Below are 12,277 nucleotides of genomic sequence, written 5' to 3' on the forward strand. Positions count from 1 at the left end.
TGTGCGCTGACATAGGAACACGACAGCCAGGCCAAGGGACGAGGACATGTGTCTGATCACCCCTCTCAGTCCTGCCCGTGACCTCACAGAGGCCTCCATTGGATCAGGCAATTTGTATGGTCAGGATCAAATGCTGCCCAATTTAATTCAATTACTCTTCACCGCAAGAGAAAACATGGTTATTATAGTGACAGGACCTCTGTGAGGAATGCGGGCTCCCGGCCAGCGCCCTGCCAGTGCGTTGCCAGGCTGTGAGCGGCGGGCCTGGGGCAGGTGACGCTGATTAGAGGGGACGGGGCAGAGCCGCACCCGGCCGGCCGCTGTTTGAATCTCTGACCACGGTCGCCCAGAGGCACCTTCCAGACAGAAACTCACGAATAACGTGGGCAGAGCTGTTGCCAAGGCTCGGAGTCCAGGCGTGGAGAAGCCAGGTTGAGCTGTTATGTGACAAGTATGAATTATTTACCAAATCCCGGGAAGAAAGAGACCAAGCAGAAGCGGTGATAGCAGCCGGCAGAGGAAAGGCAGCTATTTTCCAAAATTACCGTTTTAAGAGAGATTTCTTACTTAGGGTTCAGAAGTTTCTATGACAAATTTGACAACTAAGAAGATAATGTAGACTTTAAATCTTTTTTTTCCCAACATTATCTTCCCCTAACTGCTGGTTCCCTCACCATATTTAATAATCATCGAAACCAGCATTTATCCAGCGTTTGCTCTGGCCAGCCACTGCTCGCTGCTGTTTTTGTAGATCATCTCCCTTTAACCTCTCGAGAATCCTGTGAGCTAGAGGCCCTGGTACCCCCATTTTATAGGTGAGAAAATGGGCTTAGAGAGGCCAAGCAACCTGCCCAAGTCACACGGCCACCAAGTGACAGAATAGCACTCAAGCCAGCTGTGCTGATCAGAAAGCCCTTGGGGACCATTACCACAAACTTTCCCTTGGCCTTATTTCCTCAAATCGTCTTTATAGGCGTGTCCTCATGTCCCCGAAGAGAGAGAAATACTCCCAAATACTCAGAAGTGCATTGCACACACAGAACCTGTGTCCACACGGAATCACATCACCATTTCTGAACCAAGATGGTGGTTAAGCACATGGGGCTCTGGGTTCAAAGCCCAGCTCTGCCACTCCCTAGCTGTGTGGCTGTGGGAGGTTGCCTAAGTGCCTGAGTATCAATGTGTGGAGATGAGGAAGATATTTCCTCATAGGGTTGTGGGACTAACAGAGTCAACACATTTAAAACAATTAAAATGGTACCCGGGAAAAGTGTGTAAAAAATTGTCTTCTTATTTTCACTTCTCTTCTGAAAGCCAATAATGCAAAAATAGGAGGTGAAGGATATTTTTCTGGTATGCACATATGTACACCCCTGAGACACCTTCAGAGGTGGCCTGGCACATATTTGCAGCACCGATAATCGTTAGACATAAGCTAGCACCATGGCCAGGAATAGTCCTACTGCCCAAGCAGCCCAGCACCTGTGAGGGTGGGCGAGGCTGTAGGACACGTGGACACCTCATTAGCAAATCCCTTTGGGGTCAGGTGAGGTATGCCTTTAACTTTCTCCCTGTCCTAGGCTACAAGGCCACCTGTGTAACAGGCACTGCTGTGTCCATTCACATTCCCTCAGTCCCACTCCCCCGCACTCACTCTGGAGGAAGAGGGATGCTTAGACCCTTCTGCAGACCAACTATTAGCACAGGCGAACCCAGGCCACTGGGTGCAATGCTCAGTGCCCAGCAGCAGTAAATGTCCTTCTCACGTGTCTCTGAGTTTGCTTGCCTGCTTCCTTTACACACAGCACTTCTAGCAACTTTGCACGGAGCTTTGAAAACTCTAGAAACCCACAGGAACTTCCCCGAGGCCTCACCACATTTACCTGGGTCTTCATGTTGACACCACTGTGAAGCCAGCATGAAGTGTCTCCAGCCTGAAGAAATGTCATGCGAGTGCCTCGAGGCAGACTTGATTGTTAATGATCATTCTTATACTTGAGTTTCTTTTAGAGCCAGGGTCACTTTTTCAGATGTCATAAATCTGAGCTAATGTGCATAACAGTATGCACGAAGGAATACAAGCTCTGGCATCCAGCTCCATGGTGACTGGGACATGAGGGACGGCAGAGCTAAGCACCCAGGGGCCTTTTCTTCCTTCCGTTGGAACCCGTCGTGCTCTGCATCACCCCAAGGTTTGGGACCACCGCGGCCAGTGCCCGCTGCAATCAGTTATGAAATCTTAGCACTTGTCCTTTGCTTTCAAATCTCCTGGGGGTGCACAGACCATTCTAACAGAAGCCAGATCTTTTTGATTAGTTTTGAGCGAGCTTCATGGAGTTGTGATTCTGAGAGTGGTGTTTTCACGCAGTGAGGACTAGCTGGTTTGTGGTTCTAACTAGAAATGACATCTTCTGTGGGATTGTAGCTCCAACAAATGGGATGAAACAGAATAGAAAAGCAGGGGCCTGGCTCCTCTTCCCTGTTGTACACTTTCGAGCAAGTCCTTTCACCTCTCAGCCTCAGTTTCCCCATTGCTTTGGAAATTGAAATCAATGATTCCTACAGCCCACCCTGTCTCATACAAATGAATTGGATTAGTCTTTAAGTCCCTGAATGCTTTAATGGCTGGTGTGGTAAATCTAAGTAAAAATTTCTGGGATTAGACAAGGGAAAGAAATATTTCCAGCTCCAGGAAGAGCAGCAGCTCACAGCTGTGGCTGGAAATGAGGGGAGCGGGGGGCTCACAAACTGTGGATACGCCCAGCTCTCGCATCCTCCAAAGGGAACCTGGGAATAAAATGGCAGCCCCCATCAGGTAACTGTTTTGGTGCACCATGAAGGGATGCTACCTTGGTTTCCACACCAGCTGAGCACCAGAGTAATTATGTTTTAAGCAACACAGGGCCTAAGACAGATCCACTTAGCATCTGGGGAGCCAATTGCACCCAGGCCTGCCCGAACTGATCTTTCTCATTGCAGGGTGTGGGAGAACACAGGGCTTTGTGGGCTCCCGGGGGCCTGCCGGGCCAGGCTGTTGCTCAGCTGTGGGAGGCACGCCAGTTCTCAGGTCTGCTAATGAGTGGTGTGGTGTCTGGCAAGGAACTTGCCTGCGAGTGAGTGTGACTAATCATGAATCTTTTCAATAACGCTGACAATTCATTCTCTTTTCTCTCCTTCACCCGCTCTCTTTGCTGGAGCTGGCTGAAACAGGAGCAAATTAGTCTCATTCTGGAAAAGGCAGGGCATGATAAAGGACCCCCTAAAAGGTTTCCAGAGCTTTGTGCCTGGGTGTTTTGCAGTCGGTGTAATTATCTGACTTGGGTGAGTCGACAGTGTATTTTTTGTTGCTGTTTCCAACACTCCATGGCAGGCAGCAACTGAAAGACAGTGCCTGGTTACTGTTCCACTGGGCTATCGAACAAATTTACGTTTGACACCAGCAAAGGCAGTGTCATTATTATTCTACGTATGCTCCAGGCCAAACGCATGACCCTCCCGTTTCCTATTCAAAGGTTATGTTTCTTTTTTTTTTTTTTTTTTTTTTTTTGAGACAGAGTCTCACTCTGTTGCCCAGGCTAGAGTGAGTGCCGTGGCGTCAGCCTAGCTCACAGCAACCTCAAACTCCTGAGCTCAAGCGATCCTCCTGTCTCAGCCTCCCGAGTAGCTGGGACTACAGGCATGCGCCACCATGCCCGGCTAATTTTTTCTATATATATATTTTTAGCTGTCCATATAATTTCTTTCTATTTTTAGTAGAGATGGGGTCTCGCTCTTGCTCAGGCTGGTCTCGAACTCCTGAGCTCAAACGATCCGCCCACCTAGGCCTCCCAGAGTGCTAGGATTACAGGCGTGAGCCACCGCGCCCGGCCCAAAGGTTATGTTTCTTTTTTTTTTTTTTTTTTTTTGAGACAGAGTCTCACTCTGTTGCCCGGGCTAGAGTGAGTGCCGTGGCATCAGCCTAGCTCACAGCAACCTCAAACTCCTAGGCTTAAGTGATCCTACTGCCTCAGCCTCCCGAGTAGCTGGGACTACAGGCATGCGCCACCATGCCCGGCTAATTTTTTCTATATATATATTTTTAGCTGTCCATATAATTTCTTTCTATTTTTAGTAGAGATGGGGTCTCGCTCTTGCTCAGGCTGGTCTCGAACTCCTGAGCTCAAACGATCCGCCCACCTAGGCCTCCCAGAGTGCTAGGATTACAGGCGTGAGCCACCGCGCCCGGCCCAAAGGTTATGTTTCTTTTTTTTTTTTTTTTTTTTTGAGACAGAGTCTCACTCTGTTGCCCGGGCTAGAGTGAGTGCCGTGGCATCAGCCTAGCTCACAGCAACCTCAAACTCCTAGGCTTAAGTGATCCTACTGCCTCAGCCTCCCGAGTAGCTGGGACTACAGGCATGCGCCACCATGCCCGGCTAATTTTTTGTATATATATATATTTTAGTTGTCCATATAATTTCTTTCTATTTTTAGTAGAGACGGGGTCTCGCTCTTGCTCAGGCTGGTCTCGAACTCCTGACCTCCAGCGATCCACCCGCCTCGGCCTCCCAGAGTGCTAGGATTACAGGCGTGAGCCACCGCGCCCGGCCCAAAGGTTATGTTTCATCAGATAATGTTTCTGTCCCCACATGGAAATGCGGTAGACCTTAAATGCCCTGCTCTCCTTCACTGGGAGTGAGAGCTGAAGAGGGAATGAGCATTTCTTCAGACTGCTCTTTCTCCCTGCCACCTACTTTGTTGTTTGATAATTCCTTGTGATTCTAACACCAGAGCCGAGCTGTGTGTTCTCTCGTGGGGAAAGGTGTGTACCTGTGTGTGTGGGTACGTGTGCATCCTGGGAAAGCTAGTCGGGCCATTTTTTTGGTTAGTGGGTTGGAAGACTTTTGGGCTGAAAGACAGGTTTTGCTGATGTTGGACCAAAACTTTTAGGAAGACATAGTAATTGTCTAATGGATGTGGTGTCCTCATCATGGGCTAGACCTCTGAGAATGACTCAAATACAATTTCTTAATAACAGAGGTAAAGCGTTTAAATTTTGAAAGACATGAGCAAGTGAAAGAAAAGGAGACATGCATCAGAGTGGGAAAGCATTGGGACAGCTTTTAACATTCCTTATTCTCTAAAGTAAACACACTGTCCAGCTCAACCTGCTTTTTCACCCTTTAATATTTAGGCCTGTCTGTTCTTTCTTTCTTTGCCTTGCAGGACTACTATTAACTTCTAAGGAGGTCCAAAATGGTAACTAGGGGTATCAAAGCTATATTTTTACAAATTAAAAAATTGGAATATGTATTCCAACGCATGTCAGAATATTTGCAATGATGATATATGAAAATATTTAAAATTAGCATTTTCTTTGAACATTCTAACTATAGAACTCTTTTTCATTTTCTGAGTATTTCATATTTAGAGCCATCATAGATGATTGTTTTATGCAGGAGTTGCGACTGGTGGCCTGAGGTCAGATCTAGCTTTTAGCAACATTTTGTATGATGCAGTATTTCAAAAACCAAAAAATTTCACTTAAACATCTCGATTTCTAGCTTCTGTTTAGAAATCCTAGAATCTAGCGACATTGACTACACAGACCAGAATGGTAACACTGTTAGAACTGAGTGGCTGCCACCTTTTTGCAGGATGCTTTGCCACACTCCCCACCACTCTATATTGCTTCACAGTTAGCCTTCTTCATCTCTTTACATTGTCTGCCTGGCCTCTCTAGGCATTTGAATTTGAACTTGATTCTGGGGACTCAATGGTGGTCAAGGCTCCTGGCCATCATCAGAGAAGGGATATTCCTTATTTTCTTGACTCTTGTCCAGTGAGGTCTCATATCAGAGTTGGTCATCAGGTAATATTCTATACCTGAGGTGTTGAGGATCCAATTCCTATTATATATTACCCCTTTGTTTCTTTGATTAGAGAAGATCTGCAGAGAGGTAATCATCAATGAGAGATTTGGGTCACTCCTTGATGATGTGAAATGTGAGACTGAAATCTCTCATATGTATGGTTTGTTCTATGCTTGTTCATCACATCTGGAACCAATTTGGTAACCACGATGACCACTTTTAGAAGAGTAGATGGCTGGGTCTGGGAGTGCAACTGGGAAATTAGAAAATTATTTGGCTTCTAGATAACACAATGATTGACTACGGCATTGAATAAATCAGTAATTCTCACAGTGTTTCAAGCTGGCTTAGAAGGGGAGAAACAGTACGTCTATGGAGCTTTTTAAACACTTTGCGTTTGTCTTAGTCCTTCAAACCTCTGTTTTCCTGAGAACAATATTATAAACTGTCTCTATCATTTTGTTGTAAAAACCCATAGATATGACTTAAAATTTTAACAAAATTCTACTGGAAAATAAAAAGAGGATTAACATGTATATTCAGGCAGATAAACACATATAAGTGTAAATCATGGTCTCATTGAAAAGCCTTGTCAGTTAGTAGGTCAGTGGGAGTGAAAGTTCATTCATTCATTCAGCAGATACTTACTAAGCATCCATTCTAGGTTGAACCACATGATATAGGCAATATCTATAAAAACATAAATCTCATGTAATTCAACCTGAAGCATGCATGTTAGGCACTAAGATGTGAGAAGGTGCTATGTTAGGCACTAAGATGTGAGAAGAATGAGAAATGAGGACAGTCATGCAAGCAAAGAGTGCCATGAATGACTCTAAGTTCTGTGATAGGACATGAACAGGAGCACGTTCGCACATGCATTCACACGTGTGCTCATGCACACACTTGGACATGGACTTACCCCATCCTGAATCATGAACTGGTACATACTAACACAACAAAAAAGCAGTGACATGCCTTTATTAGTTATTTCTCAAGCAAGTTTCCTATGGGTGAAATGGAGCTAGAATATTGCCATGACCTAAATTCCAGGCATATTACCTAAAGGAGCCAGCTACTGTTTGTACAGTGATTGATTCTTTTTGGAAGAATGGAAATGGCAATTATTAGCACAACCTCAGGGAAAATCAAGGGAATGAAAGGGTTGAGGCAGAGAAGGAGTTAGATTTCTTCAGGCCCTTTGTCAGTTGCCCCCTTTTCATGAGCACAGTGGGATTTGGTTTCCTGTGTGTTTCCAGAACCCTTTATGCAGCAAGCCCCGGCTCTGTCCTTTCCAGAATGAGTCTAAAAACCACTTTTGCAACTTTGCCTCCCTCATGACTTCAGCAGAGCTCTGAAAGCCAGCCCTTGGGGAGGACTCAGGTAGTCTGGTCCCAGGAGGGAAAAGAGGAAGCCAGGTGGAAGTGAGGACGGTAAAGGAGAGAGCCTGCAAGGGCCCAGGCCTGTCCTCTCTTCCCTGCCCACCCTCCTATTCTCAGCTCTTAGCAGTAGTAGCCTCTGTAAGAGGAAAAGTGAGACTCAATCTCTGATAGATTGACATGTGATTCAAAAGAGAGATTATCAGGAAAATGTCAAAGAGAAAGTAGGAAGAGCAAAGACATGGAAAAGTTAAGAAAAGAGCCTTCTTGTTAATTAGTGCTTGTGAAGTGAAATCTTGGCCCTGGAAGGGGGAAGGTGGAGCCCATGCCTGGTCTGCCACAGCCTGCCATGCTAATGACACCTGCGGTAACTGCAATGATGGCTAAACCCCGAATTTCACTGGTTTAGCACGAAGTTTATTTTTTGCTTAAATATCAGTCTAAGGTGAGTCCTTGGCAGACAGTCTTCCACACAGTGTTTTGGGGACCCAGGCTCCTGCGATACTGTGGCTCCACCACCCCCTGGGGTCTTAGATCCTTCACTTCCAGCCAGAGGATGATGAAAGAGAGCTTGGAAGGTCACAGGGAGGTTTTCATGGGCCAGTCCTTAGTGGCACACATCACTTGCACCCACATTCCTATACCCAGGACTGAGTCAGTGTGGACTCGGATACCAAGGCAGTTGCTTCTTGACCACAACTCTACACCATAGACAGGAAGCCTGAATCTTTGGGAGGTAGCTGATATCTTTGCTACACTTGCACACATATTGTAATATAATGCCTGAGCTTCAAAACATTGTTTCATGGGATTCCACTCTCCAGAGCACTCCCCCATTTCAGATGACCACTACCATGCCATGCAATTGGCAAGAGGATCCTGGTTTACCCAATATGTCAAACAACTGAGAAGGAAACTTGTGATTCTATCATTATCTGTGTGGTAAATTCTATTTATTGGAAATGCCATGCTTTTTATGCTGCTATAATTTTGAAACATTTTCTATTAGATTCCAGGTCCCTAGAAATATTACTGTGTTAACCACTATTATCACGATTAACATTTTTATGGCAAATTGAATTTTGCCAGTATACTTTACAATATCATGGATACTTTCTTTGGTTTATGTATATGATAGAAACATTACAAAGATAGTTACATGCATCTATAGGTTTTTAAGAAGCTTCAAGTTTAAAAAAGATTTACATTTAATGAATCTTCAAATGATATCCTTTATATCTTAAAATGTCATTTTTATAACTTACCCCATAGTCCTTGTTAAACAGGAGATGAAGTTGCCAGAAGAGGGGGTAATCTTCTGTCTGGCTATAATTCTGTCAGTTCGTGGTTAATGAGTTAATGAGGGGCCCTCCTTAAGGTCGTGGTAGGAGCAAAGCATTACAATTTCTTTGCAGTTTTGAAGGGTGAGTAGCCTTACTGTATCTCGTCCTTTCTGAACATTTCAGTTTGAACACATGAACAGCCGTACTGAAACTCTATGTGAGTGTAAAGGAAAGTGATCATTTACCATCCAGTTAAAGATAGCTATCTTGAAACTAGATTAAAATACACCTGCATTTATTGCCATGCATTTTTATCTATACTTTGCATATGTTCTATTATCATTCCTGCCAAGTACGTCTTATCCTCATCACACACTTCTACGTATCAGAGATTGTTTCTTCTATTATTTTTATAACCCCACTCCTATCCCCAAAGCGTGTGAATGCACAAGTACACACATACACGACATTTCTTTTTTTTTTTCATTTTCTTTCGATATATTTTATTTTATTTTTTTGTTTTTCAGCTCATTATGGGGATACAAAAGTTCAGGCTATATACATTGCCCATGCCTCCCCATCCCCCTGAGTCTGAGCTTCAATTGTGTCCATTCCCTAGACAGTGCACATCACACTCATCATGTAGGTGTGCACCCCTCCCCTCCCCCCACCCCATCCCCCCAAGTCAGAACTTCAAGCGTGTCCATTCCCCAGGCAGTGCGCATCGCACTCATCAAGTAGGTATATACCCATCCCTTCCCCCCAGCCCCCACCTCTGTCCAATACCCAATTGGTGTTATTCCCAAATGTGCACTCAGGGAAACCAGTACATGATATTTCTTAAAAAAGCAGTCCCTGACTTTAAGTTGCTTTTGATGTATTTTCACTGAAGAAACAAGATACAGATGCCCAAAACCACGATACAAAATAGTATCTAAGAACTGGGTAACACAATAAGCAAGTGATATGAGAGTGACAACCTTTTTGGCAGCAAACTGGAGTAAGGACGAGGAGGGGTCAAAGGGTACACTCACGTGGAGTAATCTTATTTTAAATGGATTTTCTAGAAGTTCCACAAAATATTTCAACTTACAGCTTCCTTGCCAGAGCCTAGTTACAGGTCCATAACCAGCTGCAAGGAAATCTAGGAAGCATAAACATCGGCCAGGTGTTTTGCAACTGGGAAAAAATTGGAGCAATTTTAGCAAGAAAAAAAGGGGAGAATGGACTTTAGGTAGGTAATGCACAGTCTCTGGCAAAGCAAAGTTATGCTTTGGGGTCCCTTATTGGGAGGGGAGTTCTAGAACACAATTGGAAGGTGACAAAATACAAAAGAAATAGTCAACTCTGTTTTCCCCAATCTAAGTTGTATTTTGGAAATTTCAACTGCTAAGGATCCACGCTGTTGTGGTGATGCTGGTGAATTGGAAGACATCACATTAGTGACCAGAAGGAAGAGGCGTTGTGTCACAGGAAGCTGGAGCCCAAGGGCAGTCTTCTGCTTACTGAAACATGCAAGAGCTTTTCCATGGGGTGGTACACAGGAGATGACAGGGTGGCAGAAATAAACGTCTCCAGCAGTGACCAGGGCAGAAGGGCCACTTCCCCTCACGAGCAATACCAGCGTCTAGTGCTTGGAAGGGCATTGGAAAGGCACGACGTACAGGAGCCGGGGACCATGAACTCCAGGCACTGAACCCTTTTCATCTCTGCTGTGCCTGAAGAGGTTCCTCTGCACAGCTGGGGCTGGGGAGGATGAGTGGGTGCAAGTTAAACTCAGCCACAGGTCAGTACGAACTAAGGCAACTCTTTGAACTGTGCATAGTGTGTTTAAAAAGTACCTAAATTCATTAGGCTGATACCCTAACACAGCCTAACACAAGAAAGACTTGATATTTCTCTCCTCTCCCATGTCTTTCTCCTTACTTCTAACTATTTTTGACCAAAAAGTGACTGAGTGTATTGCCTGAGCAGAATTAGGTCAGACCTGAGCTGAATATCAAGCTGCCAGTGGGGGGTTTGGTGCCAGGGTTGATTAACAGAGAAGTGAAAGAAAGTTTCACTCTGAATCCAAATATGGGAATTTAGAAGAGATGGGCTAATATTAGACTGCTTCGCAATTAGTGCAAAGAACACATTTATTACCAGGAATCAGGGAGTTTCTATCCATGTCAATACTTCATTGTAAAGAAGCCACACTCTGATGTTGATAGGTGTTTAAAATACCCATGCTTTAACTATTGGGACAAATATTGCTAATTTCTTTTATGGGAAGTATTGAAAAACTGTACACACTTCTGCTCTTCAAATATATATCATGCCATGCATTATTATTGCAAGGTCATTTTTTTAGAGTTTTTAAACTGCCACCATCCCCCGCCCCCCCCCCCCCCGAACTGAAATATCAACCCTATGTCATAAAGGGGACAGCTTCTGACAGTCTTGCTTCCATAGAGAAATGACAATCTCATTAATGATGCTAAGTTTATATTGTTAATATATTATCACCACTCTCACACCAACTGCTTATGTTAAAAAATAATTACTAATTGGTTTCAGCAAATGCATTATAAAAAGGTGGCTAATTTTAACTATTTTCATCCTCCCCATTTTGGAAAAAAAAAAATTGAGTGATTCAGAGAAAGCAATCTGTTACCTGGAGGAATGTAGAATTTTTAAACGATCTTTGATCAGAGTTTTTAAGGATTTCTTAAAAATGGTGGTTCAGGTAACAAAGAGAAGTGAGCTGCAGCCTGAGGCTTGTATCATTCTCCCCCAGGTTTCATGATAAACGTGAAATCTATTTGACCAACTTTACCTTTGTTTCTAACGTATTTCTAGGATACCTTCCAGGATGCTGTGTGGTCACCCGCTCGACTCTGTGTGACAGCAGGCTCACATCCTTCCAGAGTCCTTTCCCCTCTTCCTCCCATACACCTGCTCCAGCCTCATTCGGGTCTCTGCCCCCTTTGCCCCCACACTTCCTGTCTTTGCATGCTCCCTACCCAGCCTACACCTCCCGAGATGACATTTGTTTAACTTGTCTCTTCTCCACACCCATCTCGTCTTCTGCCACTTGGCAGCAAAATGCAAACCCAGAATCAATCCACCATCCCTTTTCTCTACTCTTAACCAGGACTGCCAGGGACTGCTAGAGAAAATCACACATTTTTGTGTATTGATTCTATTAATACTACACATTTGTGGTTTCCAATGTCAATTCCTTCCTTAACACTTTTCAGAAATTTTACCCATTCCCCAAAAGCTTTTATTTGTCATTATGGTGGAGCTAAACTGTACCATTCACCATCCCAGCTGCAATCTGGGTGTGCCGCTAAGTGTAGCATCACAGTTCCTGCCAGTTCCGGGCTGAGTCTACATCAAAGGGCCACCAGGGAGGACTCTGGGGCTGAACAACTGGGGCTCACATCCTGGCTCTGCCGCACATTTACTGTGCAATTTGGCAAGTTTCTGTACTCTCTGAGTTTCCATTTTTCACCTTTATAACATGTAAAAGGGAAGAATTAAAAAATTACATAAACAAAATGGATATGATTTTTCAATTTTGTCTAACAGTCTTTCTCTTTTCATTGGAGCAATCTGTTTACTAAATACTAAATTTAATTGCTGATATACTGGGTTGGCATTTTCCATCTTACTATTCGTCCCCCCACTTGTTCCATGTTCCTTTTTACTCCTTTCTTGCCCTTCTTTGGAGTAATCAAATATTCTTTATTATTATGTTTTTTTCTATCATCATTATTAA

The sequence above is a fragment of the Eulemur rufifrons genome, chromosome 4 (genome assembly GCF_041146395.1).
Source record: "Eulemur rufifrons isolate Redbay chromosome 4, OSU_ERuf_1, whole genome shotgun sequence".
Lineage (NCBI taxonomy): Eukaryota > Metazoa > Chordata > Mammalia > Primates > Lemuridae > Eulemur > Eulemur rufifrons.